Source organism: Cydia pomonella, chromosome 10 (genome assembly GCF_033807575.1).
Source record: "Cydia pomonella isolate Wapato2018A chromosome 10, ilCydPomo1, whole genome shotgun sequence".
Taxonomy (NCBI): Eukaryota; Metazoa; Arthropoda; class Insecta; order Lepidoptera; family Tortricidae; genus Cydia; species Cydia pomonella.
In genome coordinates, this window is record NC_084712.1 from 6914696 (window position 1) to 6926986 (window position 12291).

Here is a 12291-nt window from a genome sequence, read left to right on the forward strand (position 1 = left end):
AAAATAAAAGTGTTACGATTCCATGTGTTTGTAAATGAATAAATCATAAATGTCGGCCGTTGGTGACTACTGTCGAACTCAAAAAATTTCATTTGTAGTCTGCTCTTTCGCACTCATGGGATGTTCATATACATACATGATGGCTTCCCTTTTGCACACTTCAGGTAACTTTAAGCGTAAGCATCATCGTAGACTTGTGATTGCTGCTAATTTTTTCAAATTTGCCGCTTTGTCCTACAGACGGATATGTGTGTCCAACCTATGTAGAATCGATTACATATATATAAATATTTTGAAGCAACGTTTCAGTAATAAAATATTATGTATAAATATGGGTCTGTAATGTTCTAAGGACTTTGGATTTAAATTTTGTCAATTATTTACTATAAAATAGCTCTCATTACGTCGACCACATTTAACATGCCGAAATAAAGACATACCTATTTAGATAAAGTTACTTTTAAATTAAATACGTAAAAAGAAGTAAGCCCGATTAATATCGTGCCGACATCATAGTCACCCTAATAAGTTTGACAGTATAGTATTGTATTTTTATCGTTAAATTGAATAATTGTCACTTACCTGTGAAAAGATATTCCACAAACAGCATAGCTTTCACTCCTGCACTGAAACCCGTCACACAACATTTAAACCATTTTTTTTGCAATATTATTCGTATCAATGCTGAGCGGCGCCATTAACGTATTTTGTTGGGGATACCAATTAATATTCAAAGTTATTACAAGTTCTACCATGTCAAATTTAATGCTTTTTTTTATTGTGCACATGCTTGTTTTAATTGCAAATTACTTAAAAGATATCAGAACCGTAATTTGAATATAGCCCTAAAATTGTATAGGAAGGTAATTATTTTTAGTAGTAATATACTACTACCACAATGGTATCTTTTTAACATTGGCAACATGTGCGAGTGAGACACAGGGCTCTGGTTTTGCTATCTCAAGTGGACCGTTTTCTCTAGTCTGGTACGAACACCTTTCTGGCTCGGTCATAAGGTTCAATCTGGTATGGCAAAAAAAGTCATTGCGCTCTCCACTTTAACATGTACCTTATGGGTTGGATCTAATTAAAAAATAAATGTTTTTACCGTATTTTTATTACTTAAATGTTACATTTCTTAATAAATGAATGTGCTTAAACTTCCAAAACATGTCTACTAAGTACTAACATGTTACGTGACAGCTACATACTCCATATAAAAATGAACTGTCATGGGGATCATCATTCGACGCGATAGATATTACCGACCGGTGAGACATGGGGCGGAAGTGCTACTACTTACTTAGTATCATAACTATACAAAAGGTGGGTCGGACGTCTAGGAGACTTACTCCTCTGACGCAGCGACCCAAAGTTTGTCTTGGCCTGCAACAACATGACTGCTCGCCACTGATTCCGGTCCTGTGCAGTTTCCCGCCAGTCTTCAACCTGGAGCTCGCGCAGATCCGTGTCCACCACATCCGCCCATCGATACCTAGGTCGACCGACCGGGCGGGTTTTCCCTCAAACACTCTTTTCACCGCCCGATCGCCTCCCATTCGCTCTAGATGGCCGAGCCACCGAAGCCTTTGCGCCTTTGTGACACCCATAATATTTGGCCCAGCGACTATCTGTTCGAGCTCGACGTTTTTACGGATTCTCCAGTTGGCATCGGGTCTCTGCGTTGGGCTGAGGATTTGCGAAGAATCTTGCTCTCAGCCACCAGAAGCTTACTTTCTTCCTCTCTGACGTCTGGGAGAGCAGAGCACTAATGCTGGCTGTAGATACACACTTGTCGAGAGACAGAAAAAGTGTGTACATACCCTTATCGTCTCGCCCTTTTTCGGTCGGAGTCGGAGTGGTGCCGAGACTTTTGGCCGAAGTCTCTGACAAGTGTGCACAACCGGCATTAACATTACTTCGTCACTCTAGCAGCTGACTGCCTCCTGCTCATGCAATGTGACAAGTGTGGCTGTAATGTTACACTACACTGGTCCGACAAAGAACTCGACTCACACGCGCCGGTTCATGTAATGGGAATACTCCGACTGTGATTTATACGGCTATTACAAAGCCTATTTCATTGTTTTTGTACCTTTATTGGATATAGGCTATGTGCGGAGTGCGTTGTGATCTAAAGATGAGGTTAAGGTCGATGGGAATTTTTTGTGCAATTTTTAATACGTCATCTGGCATCTGTCAGCTATCCAAGAGTAGGAGTTATAGGTCCCATAGCCGATTCTTCGACATTGTATGCCCGCTGTATTGCATACTTACAAACCCACATCGAAATACAAGGGTTTGAAAAGTGTCCAAAATGTAAAAAAAATTACAGATATTTCCGAAAATTCGCATGATGCAATGAAGGTCCTCGTTATAGAAAAATGTTAAATTCCAAAAATCTCCTGTGTGAAAAATATGCAAGTTTATACATTTTAAATCGTTATCTTCGTAAACCGGGGTTAACTTTGATTTGCGGGTCGACTTTGATCGGGGTGTCTTTGATCACTTATACATGGTGAAATGAATCAAATGATTACAGTATTTGAAGTTATTACTTTGTATCATTTGGTGTGTTATAAAAGTAGTCTCACACCTTAAAAAGATATACTTACAAGTACTTATCCGATTTTTATTATTTTTTCAGGCTTTTTAGTGGGTCGACTTTAGATTGCCAGTAAAAAAGTAGTGGTTTCAAAGTAATTTCCCATTTTCCCATTCTTAATATAACTTTGATCACGTTGTTTTTATTCATTTAAAAAAAAAGATTAATCCAATTTTTATTTATTTTTCATTTCCTATTTTTACGTATATTGGGATCGTCAAAAAATGTTGCCAAACTCTAAGATTGATCTAAGTAGGTATGGCAAGTTTACGGCATAAATGTAGTGTCAACACACACACATAAATACATACATACATTTGTTTTCCCCTTTTCAACAGATTAAATGAGACAAATCACAAACCTCTCTCATTAAGCCCACAAAAACAGCCTGACACGCATATATTTTGGTTGCAAGTTGTATGCAAAGACTTGGTCATATCATATCATAGGATTGAATGAATCATTTTTTTACTTTTAATTATTTTTTTTTATCATCGAGGCTGTAGTTTGACTACGCGCAAGCTATAAAGTGAGCCGTAGGAATACGTCAGCTTATTTAACTACATTTGTGAAAAGTAAAAATACTCTCTAATATTTATGTTTCATAAGATATTTAAGAAGATTCTCAATAAGGAAATATATTTTTTCGTTCCTTTTACAAAAAAAATCGGTCAAGCGCGAGTTTGTTTTACTCGCTCACCGAGGGTGCCGTACAAACTTTGAATTATCTCGTGTAAATATAAAGGCGAAAGACTTTGATCAGAAGTAGGTACCTGTACTGATTATAATTGTGTACAGCGCCATCTATCGGCAAATTGTCTAACTAATTTGCACGATGTAATGCATGTACTTAAGTTAGTTTTTCGACGATAATTCTCTATCATTACATGATGAACCGATTTCAAAAATTGGTCTTTTATTTGAAAGAAGGTGTCTTTAATGTAATCTCATAGAAATTGCAAGTGTAATAAACACACGTAAAGTTAGTTAAATTGCAAACTAAATTCGGAAATGATTTTTGCTGATTAAAAAAAAGTTATCAAGATATAGGTCTAATTATATTTTTCCTGTAAAATTTATAGTAATATTGATATCATGTAAAAATGTCATAACTTTTCTTCAGTAAACTTCGGAAATAAAGGGGGAGAATGGTATTTTTTTTTTCACATCTTCCTACATAATTTTTTTTTCAACTACACTACTAAAAAATTATAAAAAATTGTTTTGGAATAATCAATTTGAGCTCTTTCAAATGATACCCCACTTGGCCCAGTCACAAGACTTTCAAATTTTGCCCCCTCTTAATATTAGTAATTTTCCATAGTTATTAAAAATAAAATAAAAATAATACTTTCAATGTGTCTAGGTTAGCATTCTTCATAAGTATTCCAAATTTCAAATCGATAGCTTCGATGGTTTTCTAGATATTTAGCGATGTGAGAGACAGACAGACAGACAGACGGACGAACGGAGTCGCACCATAAGGGTTCCTTTTGTACCTTTTTAGTACAGAACCCTAAAAATGACAAAAACTTCTAACAACATTTCCATCTAGAAATTTTGCGAGTATATCGTCAATCAACATGTCAGCATAAATGTAGTCAATACTTACATTTGTTTTCCCCTTTTCAACAGATACAAAGCGACAAACCTCGCTCAATTCATTGAACCCACAAAAACAGTCTGACACGCATCCATCTTGGTTGGAGTCGTATATCACGGCTGACGTTTGACCACGCGCACCGCGCACCCCATAAAGTGAGCCGATATTTCATTGAGCGGCTGAAACATCAAGTATACCTACACAGATCCCGGCACAATGTTACAGGTAAGTAAATAAATAAATATATGGGGACAATCTTACACAGATCAACCTAGCCCCAGGCCTAAACAAAGCTTGTACAGTCATTTCATAGGTAAGCTATTTTTGGCTTGGCAATTTTTTATAAGTTTGGGAATTTCATACCGTTATTGACAAACAAATTAGCTTGAACCCTAAATGGCTCAAGAATTAAAGTCCGTGATTATACTGGGGGTACTAGGCGACGACGATATACATACTTATATAGATAAATACATACTAAGATACATACATAAACTCCATATCACAGGCGGCCTGTATAGAATCTTCTTCGACGGCACATCAGTACCGTGTTTCAGTGCCTAATTTCTTGTTAACATTAAAAGTCTATACAATTTATCTGTCTCTCTAGTCCTAGAGCCACTAACACTGCTTTAATGTGTTCCCGGTAATTAATTCCTTGGATCTGTAATATATCATTCGTATGTCGAGACGCCGTTCATAAATCATAACGCTCTCGGTCTCGAGATGGTTGCCAACTTAATGTGTATACCTACTTATACATGACATGCGGGTTTTAACGGAAACGTCCAAGTTTGAGCGACCTGTTACCATTGACATATACACTTCGTAAAGACGGGCCTTACGAGCACTACGAATGGGGCCAATTCATGGGTGCCAAAATCGCATTTAGTAACACCCCTGCGCTCAGTCGTGTGGCAAATCGCGCAATGGAAAGGCGTCAGATAATGCCATTCCGATTATTTATAATGCCTAATTGTGTCGAAAAATTGTTTAAAAACTGATACAGAAAAATCAAGTATACTTATGCCGTGCCGTGCGAGTAAGGTCCGACCGAGATCTCGGTCTCGGTCTCAGCATTCTCGGCCAAAAATCGAGCCGTAATCTCGGTCTCGGTAAGAATCTCGGCCGATTTTGGCAATGAGTTATCATTGAATATTTCGCGCACGAGCGCCGGGGTCTAAGCCACCCGTTGGTTGCATCACCCGGTTGGTGTGACGTTTTTTATGATTTTGATTGGTTTCGTATCCACATTTTAAGCCAATTACTCGTGCTTATCAAATACTAAGTGTTGGGATCGGATAGGCGCGGATGACTTGTTCATTTGGGTCTTTTCGTTTTGTAGATGTTGTTATTGATGAATAAATGAGTGTATATTGTTATCGGGATGTAACTTAGATTAAATTGTTGTGAGTGAAAGATGACACTGGATATTTTGATAGTAAATATATTTGTGTTAATGGGAAAAGCAAAGCATTTTGGGTTACAATATAAAACTCTTTATTTTGATTATTATTATTGTACCTCTTTTTGTGTACATCCATTCTGAAAAAACCGGCCAAGTACGTGTCGGACCACGCACAATGGAAGGTTCCGTACCTTCATACAATACAAAAAAGCCGTACAAGCAAAAGAGCGTATGTTAGTGGCACTTCCATCGTTTTAATAAGAAGACCAGATCTTTTTATAACTCTTAAATGGCTTAACCGACCTTAAGCTTAATAATTTTTCTGAAAAAATATTTCCTTATCAAGCTTTTTTTATTTAGATATTTTTAAATGGTTTTGCTCTCCCGGTTCAAAAGTAAGAGGGCATCACACTATTTTTTTGAGCGATTATGTCCAAAAGTATTTACTTAATAAAAAAAAACGTTTTTAGCAACCTTTATGTATGTTCAAAGACCTATCTACTGATGAGCCAAATGCTTTTTTTTTAATTTTAGTTACATTTATATGGGTATTTCAAAATATATTTAACATTTTTTTTTCGGAACTAACAAGTGACTTACATAATACATCTACACCTACGTTCCAAATTTGGATATAAAATATATCGTATAGTTTTGGAGTAAAATGGCTGTGATATACGCACAGACCATTATTTCTCCAGACCATTAGGGTTCCATTTTTGCTATTTTGGCTTACGGACCCCTAAAAATACTATTTAATAGCGCTACGATTTGATTATGATAACTTCTTTCTGATAAATCGTCAAATTTCGATTATAAAAACATTTTTAGTGCAAAATTAGTATTTTTTTTTTTTATAAATTCTCGGTCTCGGTCTAGGCCGAGAATCCCATTGAGTCTCGGTCTCAGTCTCGGTCTCGGCCGAGACAAAAAAAGCGTTCTCGGTCGGACCTAAGCTATTACCATATTTATTAAAATAAATGTCATATTTATTGGTTAGGTTAGGTTGAAGGTTATTAACTCGCTTAAGAATAGTCCCTTTCTAAATGTTGACATTCAGGAAAAATAAAGCTTCTTTCGTAATGAAGTATTTTGTAAGTTGTAATTAAAAAAGAATGTATTTATCTAACACATTTTAATATGTTTTAATTCCCAGTTACTTATTCCTACATAAATATTCTTAGTGAAATTAAACTATAGCACGGCAAAATCTATAAAAATGATATTTATATTAATTAAAATATAATAAATATTCATGGTCGCCCTAAAGAAAGAAAGGGACATTTTTCTAGACCCGTTTTTTGGAGGCGAGAGTGCAGTCTGCTTAAAAAGACATCCTACATTCATACCATCAGTCACGTAGTTTATGCATTATGAAACAGATGGCGCTGTGTTGCGTGTAACGAGAATGATCGGTCGGAATTGTATGCATGGGCTGATCTTTACTTTGAAATCATTGCCTCCTACATTAATACCTCATCCAAACTTTAGTTAAAAACCGGCCAAGAGCATGTCAGGCCATGCTCAGAGTAGGGTTCCGTAATTACCCACTTGTCACAATAGGCTTCCTTGAACGGGGGCTATTAGGTGGTATCCTGTATATAACAAGCAAAAGACAGTAGGTACCTTTTCAGCACTTTTATTAAGAAGGAAAGACTTTTATCAAAAACACAAGAACGGCTCATGCTTGATTTTTTTTATAATTTTTGGTCACATGGTTCAAAAGTTAGAACACATTTTTTTTTTCTTTCGGGGCGGCTATTTCCAAAACTATTTTATTTATTAAAAAAAATGGTTCTAAAAGACCCTTAATCATTTTAAAGACCTTTCCAACGACATCCCACATCATAGGATTAAAGCGAAAAAAAAAATGTTTTTGACTGTAACCTCGCCTAGGTTAGCCAAGAAACATTCTTTAAATTTTTAGTTTAGGTACCGTTTTGTAGCCATGATTGATTTATGTATCCATTCCATGCCAAATTGCAGCTTTCCAGCACTAACGATCACGGAGCAATGCCAAGGACGGGCAGGCAGAAAGACATGGCGAACCTATAACTAAGGGTTGCTAGTTAAGTATGGAACCCAAAAAAATCAGAAAATAAGTAAAAAAAATGTTTTCCACTCTTTGAGTACCCAACCACTAAAAAGCGGCCAAGTGCGAGTCGGACTCGCGCATGAAGGGCTCCGTACAATTTAAGATGTATTAAAAAAAAATCTTCTTATTAGATCTTGTTCAACATTTTCCCACTTTGGACACACATTTTACCACTTTGGAAGTGTCTCTCGCGCAAACTATTCAGTTTAGAAAAAAATGATATTAGGAACCTAAATATCATTTTTGAAGACCTATTCATAGATACCCCACACGTATATGTTTAATGAAATTTTTTTTTTTTAAATTTTATGACGTATTAAAAAAAACTACTTACTAGATCTCGTTCAAACCAATTTTCGGTGGAAGTTTGCATGGTAATGTATATTATATATTTTTTTTAGATTTTTCATTCTGTTATTTTAGAAGTTACAGGGGGGGGACACACTTTTTTTCACTTTGGAAGGTTCTCTCGCGCAAACTATTCAGTTTAGAAAAAAATGATATTAGAAACCTTAATATCATTTTTGAAGACCTATCCATAGATACCCCACACGTATGGGTATGATGAAATAATTTTTTTTTTTTAAATTTCATGACGTATTAAAAAAAAACTACTTACTAGATCTCGTTCAAACCAATTTTCGGTGGAAGTTTACATGGCAATGTATATCATATATTTTTTTTAGATTTTTCATTCTGTTATTTTAGAAGTTACAGGGGGGGACACACACTTTTTTTCACTTTGGAAGGTTCTCTCGCGCAAACTATTTAGTTTAGAAAAAAATGATATTAGAAACCTTAATATCATTTTTGAAGACCTATCCATAGATACCCCACACGTATGGGTATGATGAAAAAAAAATTTTTTTTTTAATTTCATGACGTATTAAAAAAAAACTACTTACTAGATCTCGTTCAAACCAATTTTCGGTGGAAGTTTACATGGCAATGTATATCATATATTTTTTTTAGATTTTTCATTCTGTTATTTTAGAAGTTACGGGGGGGGGGACACACATTTTACCACTTTGGAAGTGTCTCTCGCGCAAACTATTCATTTTAGAAAAAAATGATATTAGAAACCTCAATATCATTTTTGAAGACCTATCCATAGATACCCCACACGTATGGGTTTGATGAAAAAAGATTTTTTGAGTTTCAGTTCTAAGTATGGGGAACCCCCAAAATTTATTGTTTTTTTTCTATTTTTGTGTGAAAATCTTAATGCGGTTCGTAGAATACAGCCACTTACTAAGTTTGAACAGTACAGCTCTTATAGTTTCGGAAAAAAGTGGCTGTGACAGAATCGGACAGACAGACGGACATGACGAATCTATAAGGGTTCCGTTTTTTGCCATTTGGCTACGGAACCCTAAAAACATGGTGTCTAAAAAAAGCCCACCGGTAATGCCTCAAACTTCCAAGATCGTGCTCTTAAAGTTAACCAGATTTAAATTAGGCAAATTATTGTCTAATCCCTGTTCCATAACAAATTGAAATTTTGTTTATACTGCCATCTAGCGGAATCTCTGAAAACTATCTAAGCCACCTAAAATACTCAAGTTGCCATAAGGTTGTACGGAAATACCGACGTCATTAAGACAAACGTAGTGCCGTAATAATTCACTAGATGGTGATAAAATTAAATTTTTGGTAGGTATATACAGGGTGACTTCGAATTGGTAATACAAAACACTTGATTGTGGCTCAGTTAATACCAAACATTACAATACATTCACTCCGTTGTTAAAATCAGCTGCATTTAATTCTCGCTAATTTTCTAACAAAACCAATAATTAAAGTCCCAAAGTGTGGTTACTCTACATTAAATATCTAACTGTCATACCTACTTGTCACTCGATCTTATCGTCAATGTACGTTATTATTGATATCACTACAAGTGACACTCGTGTAACTAAATTGTTTTAATGAGGTTTTAAGTACCCTGATAAATTTATGGTAATAATAAGCCGAATTATTTTTTTAAAATCATTTATTATTGTACCTAATCTACCGATTAATACAAACTCGAAATTTTCTCTTCTTTACCGCAATAATTATTTATAAGAATGAAACACTTTAAAACGCATAAATCACGTTTATTAACAACATGACCCTTTAAAAGTTTAAGTGTGAACCTACCTAAGCGTATTTTAAGATGTGTTCAAAATGACCACCGCCTTCCCTGTAATCGGCTCATAAGTCGGCCCGCCGTCTATGGTTGATTTTGAGTCTGTCTAAAATAAATTCATTGGCTTTTACAGAATTAAATGCCTCAATTATCTTTTGGCGAAGTTCATCGATAGTATTTGATTCCCGTGCGTACACTCTCCTTTTAATTTCGCCCCACAAAAAGAAGTCGAGTGGTGTCAGATCGGGACTTCGAGGCGGCCATGCGACTGGGCCGTTGCGTCCAATCCATCTGCCAGGGAATATTCTATCCAAATAATTTCGCACACTTAGAGCAAAATGTGCTGGTGCACCGTCTTGCTGCAAATAGAGATTCTCCAAATTTTGTTCCGGCACCTCTTGTAGCAAAATCGGTAACACGTTTCTCAGGAAATCTTCATATTTCGGTCCATTTAAGTTGCCGTTAATAAAATACGGTCCAATCACACAATTATTCGGAATGCCTGCCCAAACGTTTACAGAAAAACGAGTTTGGTAAGAGTCTCGCCGAGTTACGTGAGGATTTGCATCACGATCAGCCCACCAGTGTTCATTGTGCACGTTAAAGAGGCCGACTCTTGTAAAAGTTGCCTCGTCGGTCCATAGGATATTTAAGTGTAAGTTTTGCTGCAGCCAACGCCCAAAAATAACTCTTCTAGGGTAATCATCCACTACAATATCCTGTACCCTTTGAAATTTAAAGGGATGTTTTGCTTCAGCTTTCATTAGCCGCCAAATAAACAATTGGCTCGTGCCGAATCTCGCAGCAGCATCCCTTGTGCTGGCTTCTGGGTTGCGGTTAAAAAACTTGAGCACTCTTCTCCGAAAAGCTTGTGAATACCGCGGCCGCCGGCCTTGTGCTTGAGCATGTACTGGAACCGTACTGGAACTGACCATAGTCTCGTAAATTTTGGATGGTGCTGTTTATTAATACACGTGTAGGTGTTGGGCAATCAGGGTATTGTTCGTGAAATAATGCCTGAGTTCGCACAGTGCTCCGTGAAGTAAAATAAAATTCAGGAATATCCATTTTTTGAACATTAGTATACGGATAACGTAGAGGCATTTTAATTTAATTGTGAAATTAAAATCTCACGGAAAATATTATTTTCTTTGACAAGTGACAATTACTAATCAAAACACGTTTTCTTCATAAATACCGTGACAGGTGATTGATAACCAAAGAGGAAAGTGTTCATTTGAAATTCTCTAAACTTCTTTGTTAATTATTATGGTAGGATAACCATGTGAAGTCTAAACAAAAGGGATAAATTAAAAATTAAGAAAAAAATACTTTTGCTTAATTTAATAGCATGAGACTTAATTAAGGGGATTAGTTAAGGGAAAATGTGTGTAAAACATTAATTTTGTATTACCAATTTGAAGTCGCCCTGTATTTGGCAATTTCATTAATTCATTATTAATCATTATAAGCTTCAATACTAAAACATTTAACAACTTTAAAAAAGTTTTTTCAAATTAATTACTTAGTGCGTTAAATTTTAAATTTATATATGTGGTTTAGTTTTCTTAAGTTTTTCTTAAAAGTACTTGGATCGGGACACGTGTAGGTAAGTGTAAATAATAGAAACGTAAATTGAAATTAAATTCCCGAGTACCCTTTTAAAACGAGTAAATAACTCATCTTGAAGTTTATGCCTACCACGCAATCTTTAATTAGTTGCTTTGACTTTCAAAACTTTCTTATTCGTGGACTTTAACCTACTTAAAGATTCCCAAAAATGTTCCTTCCTTTCCTTCCTCCGGTATCAGATCACCTTGCCGGTTGCCGCCACACCGGCGAGACGTTCGAGCGAGAGGGGCGCTATCGCCGAGCTGCTCGCTCTCATTGTATTCCATACTTGGTTTTCGTTTTACATTTCGAACGGATAGTGCTGCGTGTTGCTCACGATTTGATTTGTCGACAAATATGTAGGTATTTACTATGTAAATATATATATGTATAGTCTGTTAAGCCATACCCCTCAAAATATAGGCGCCTTTTTCTACTGTCAAACTTGTTTCACCGACTATATGTATATTAAAGAGTGGTTCAGAAAAAAGTAACAGCACATTATGTGGATTTTTCATTTTATTTAGTGATAATTTTTAAGTAGCGCATTTTTTTAGTAATCCGTACAATAGTAGGTATTCTATACAATTAAATATAATCGTATTTAAAAAAAATAAAAGGGCGAATTGAAGAGCCTTCTAAGACTTGTTGAACAGCGTCTTCTCAATATGACTTTAGTGTTATTATATAGTATTTTATCTACAGATTACTGAAAAAATAAACTACTTCATAATTAGTAAAAAATAAATATACTGGTTAATTCACCGCCACTTTTTTATTGAACTACTTCTTATGTAGTAGGTATATTTATACAGATCTCAAACTCTAAATAGGCACC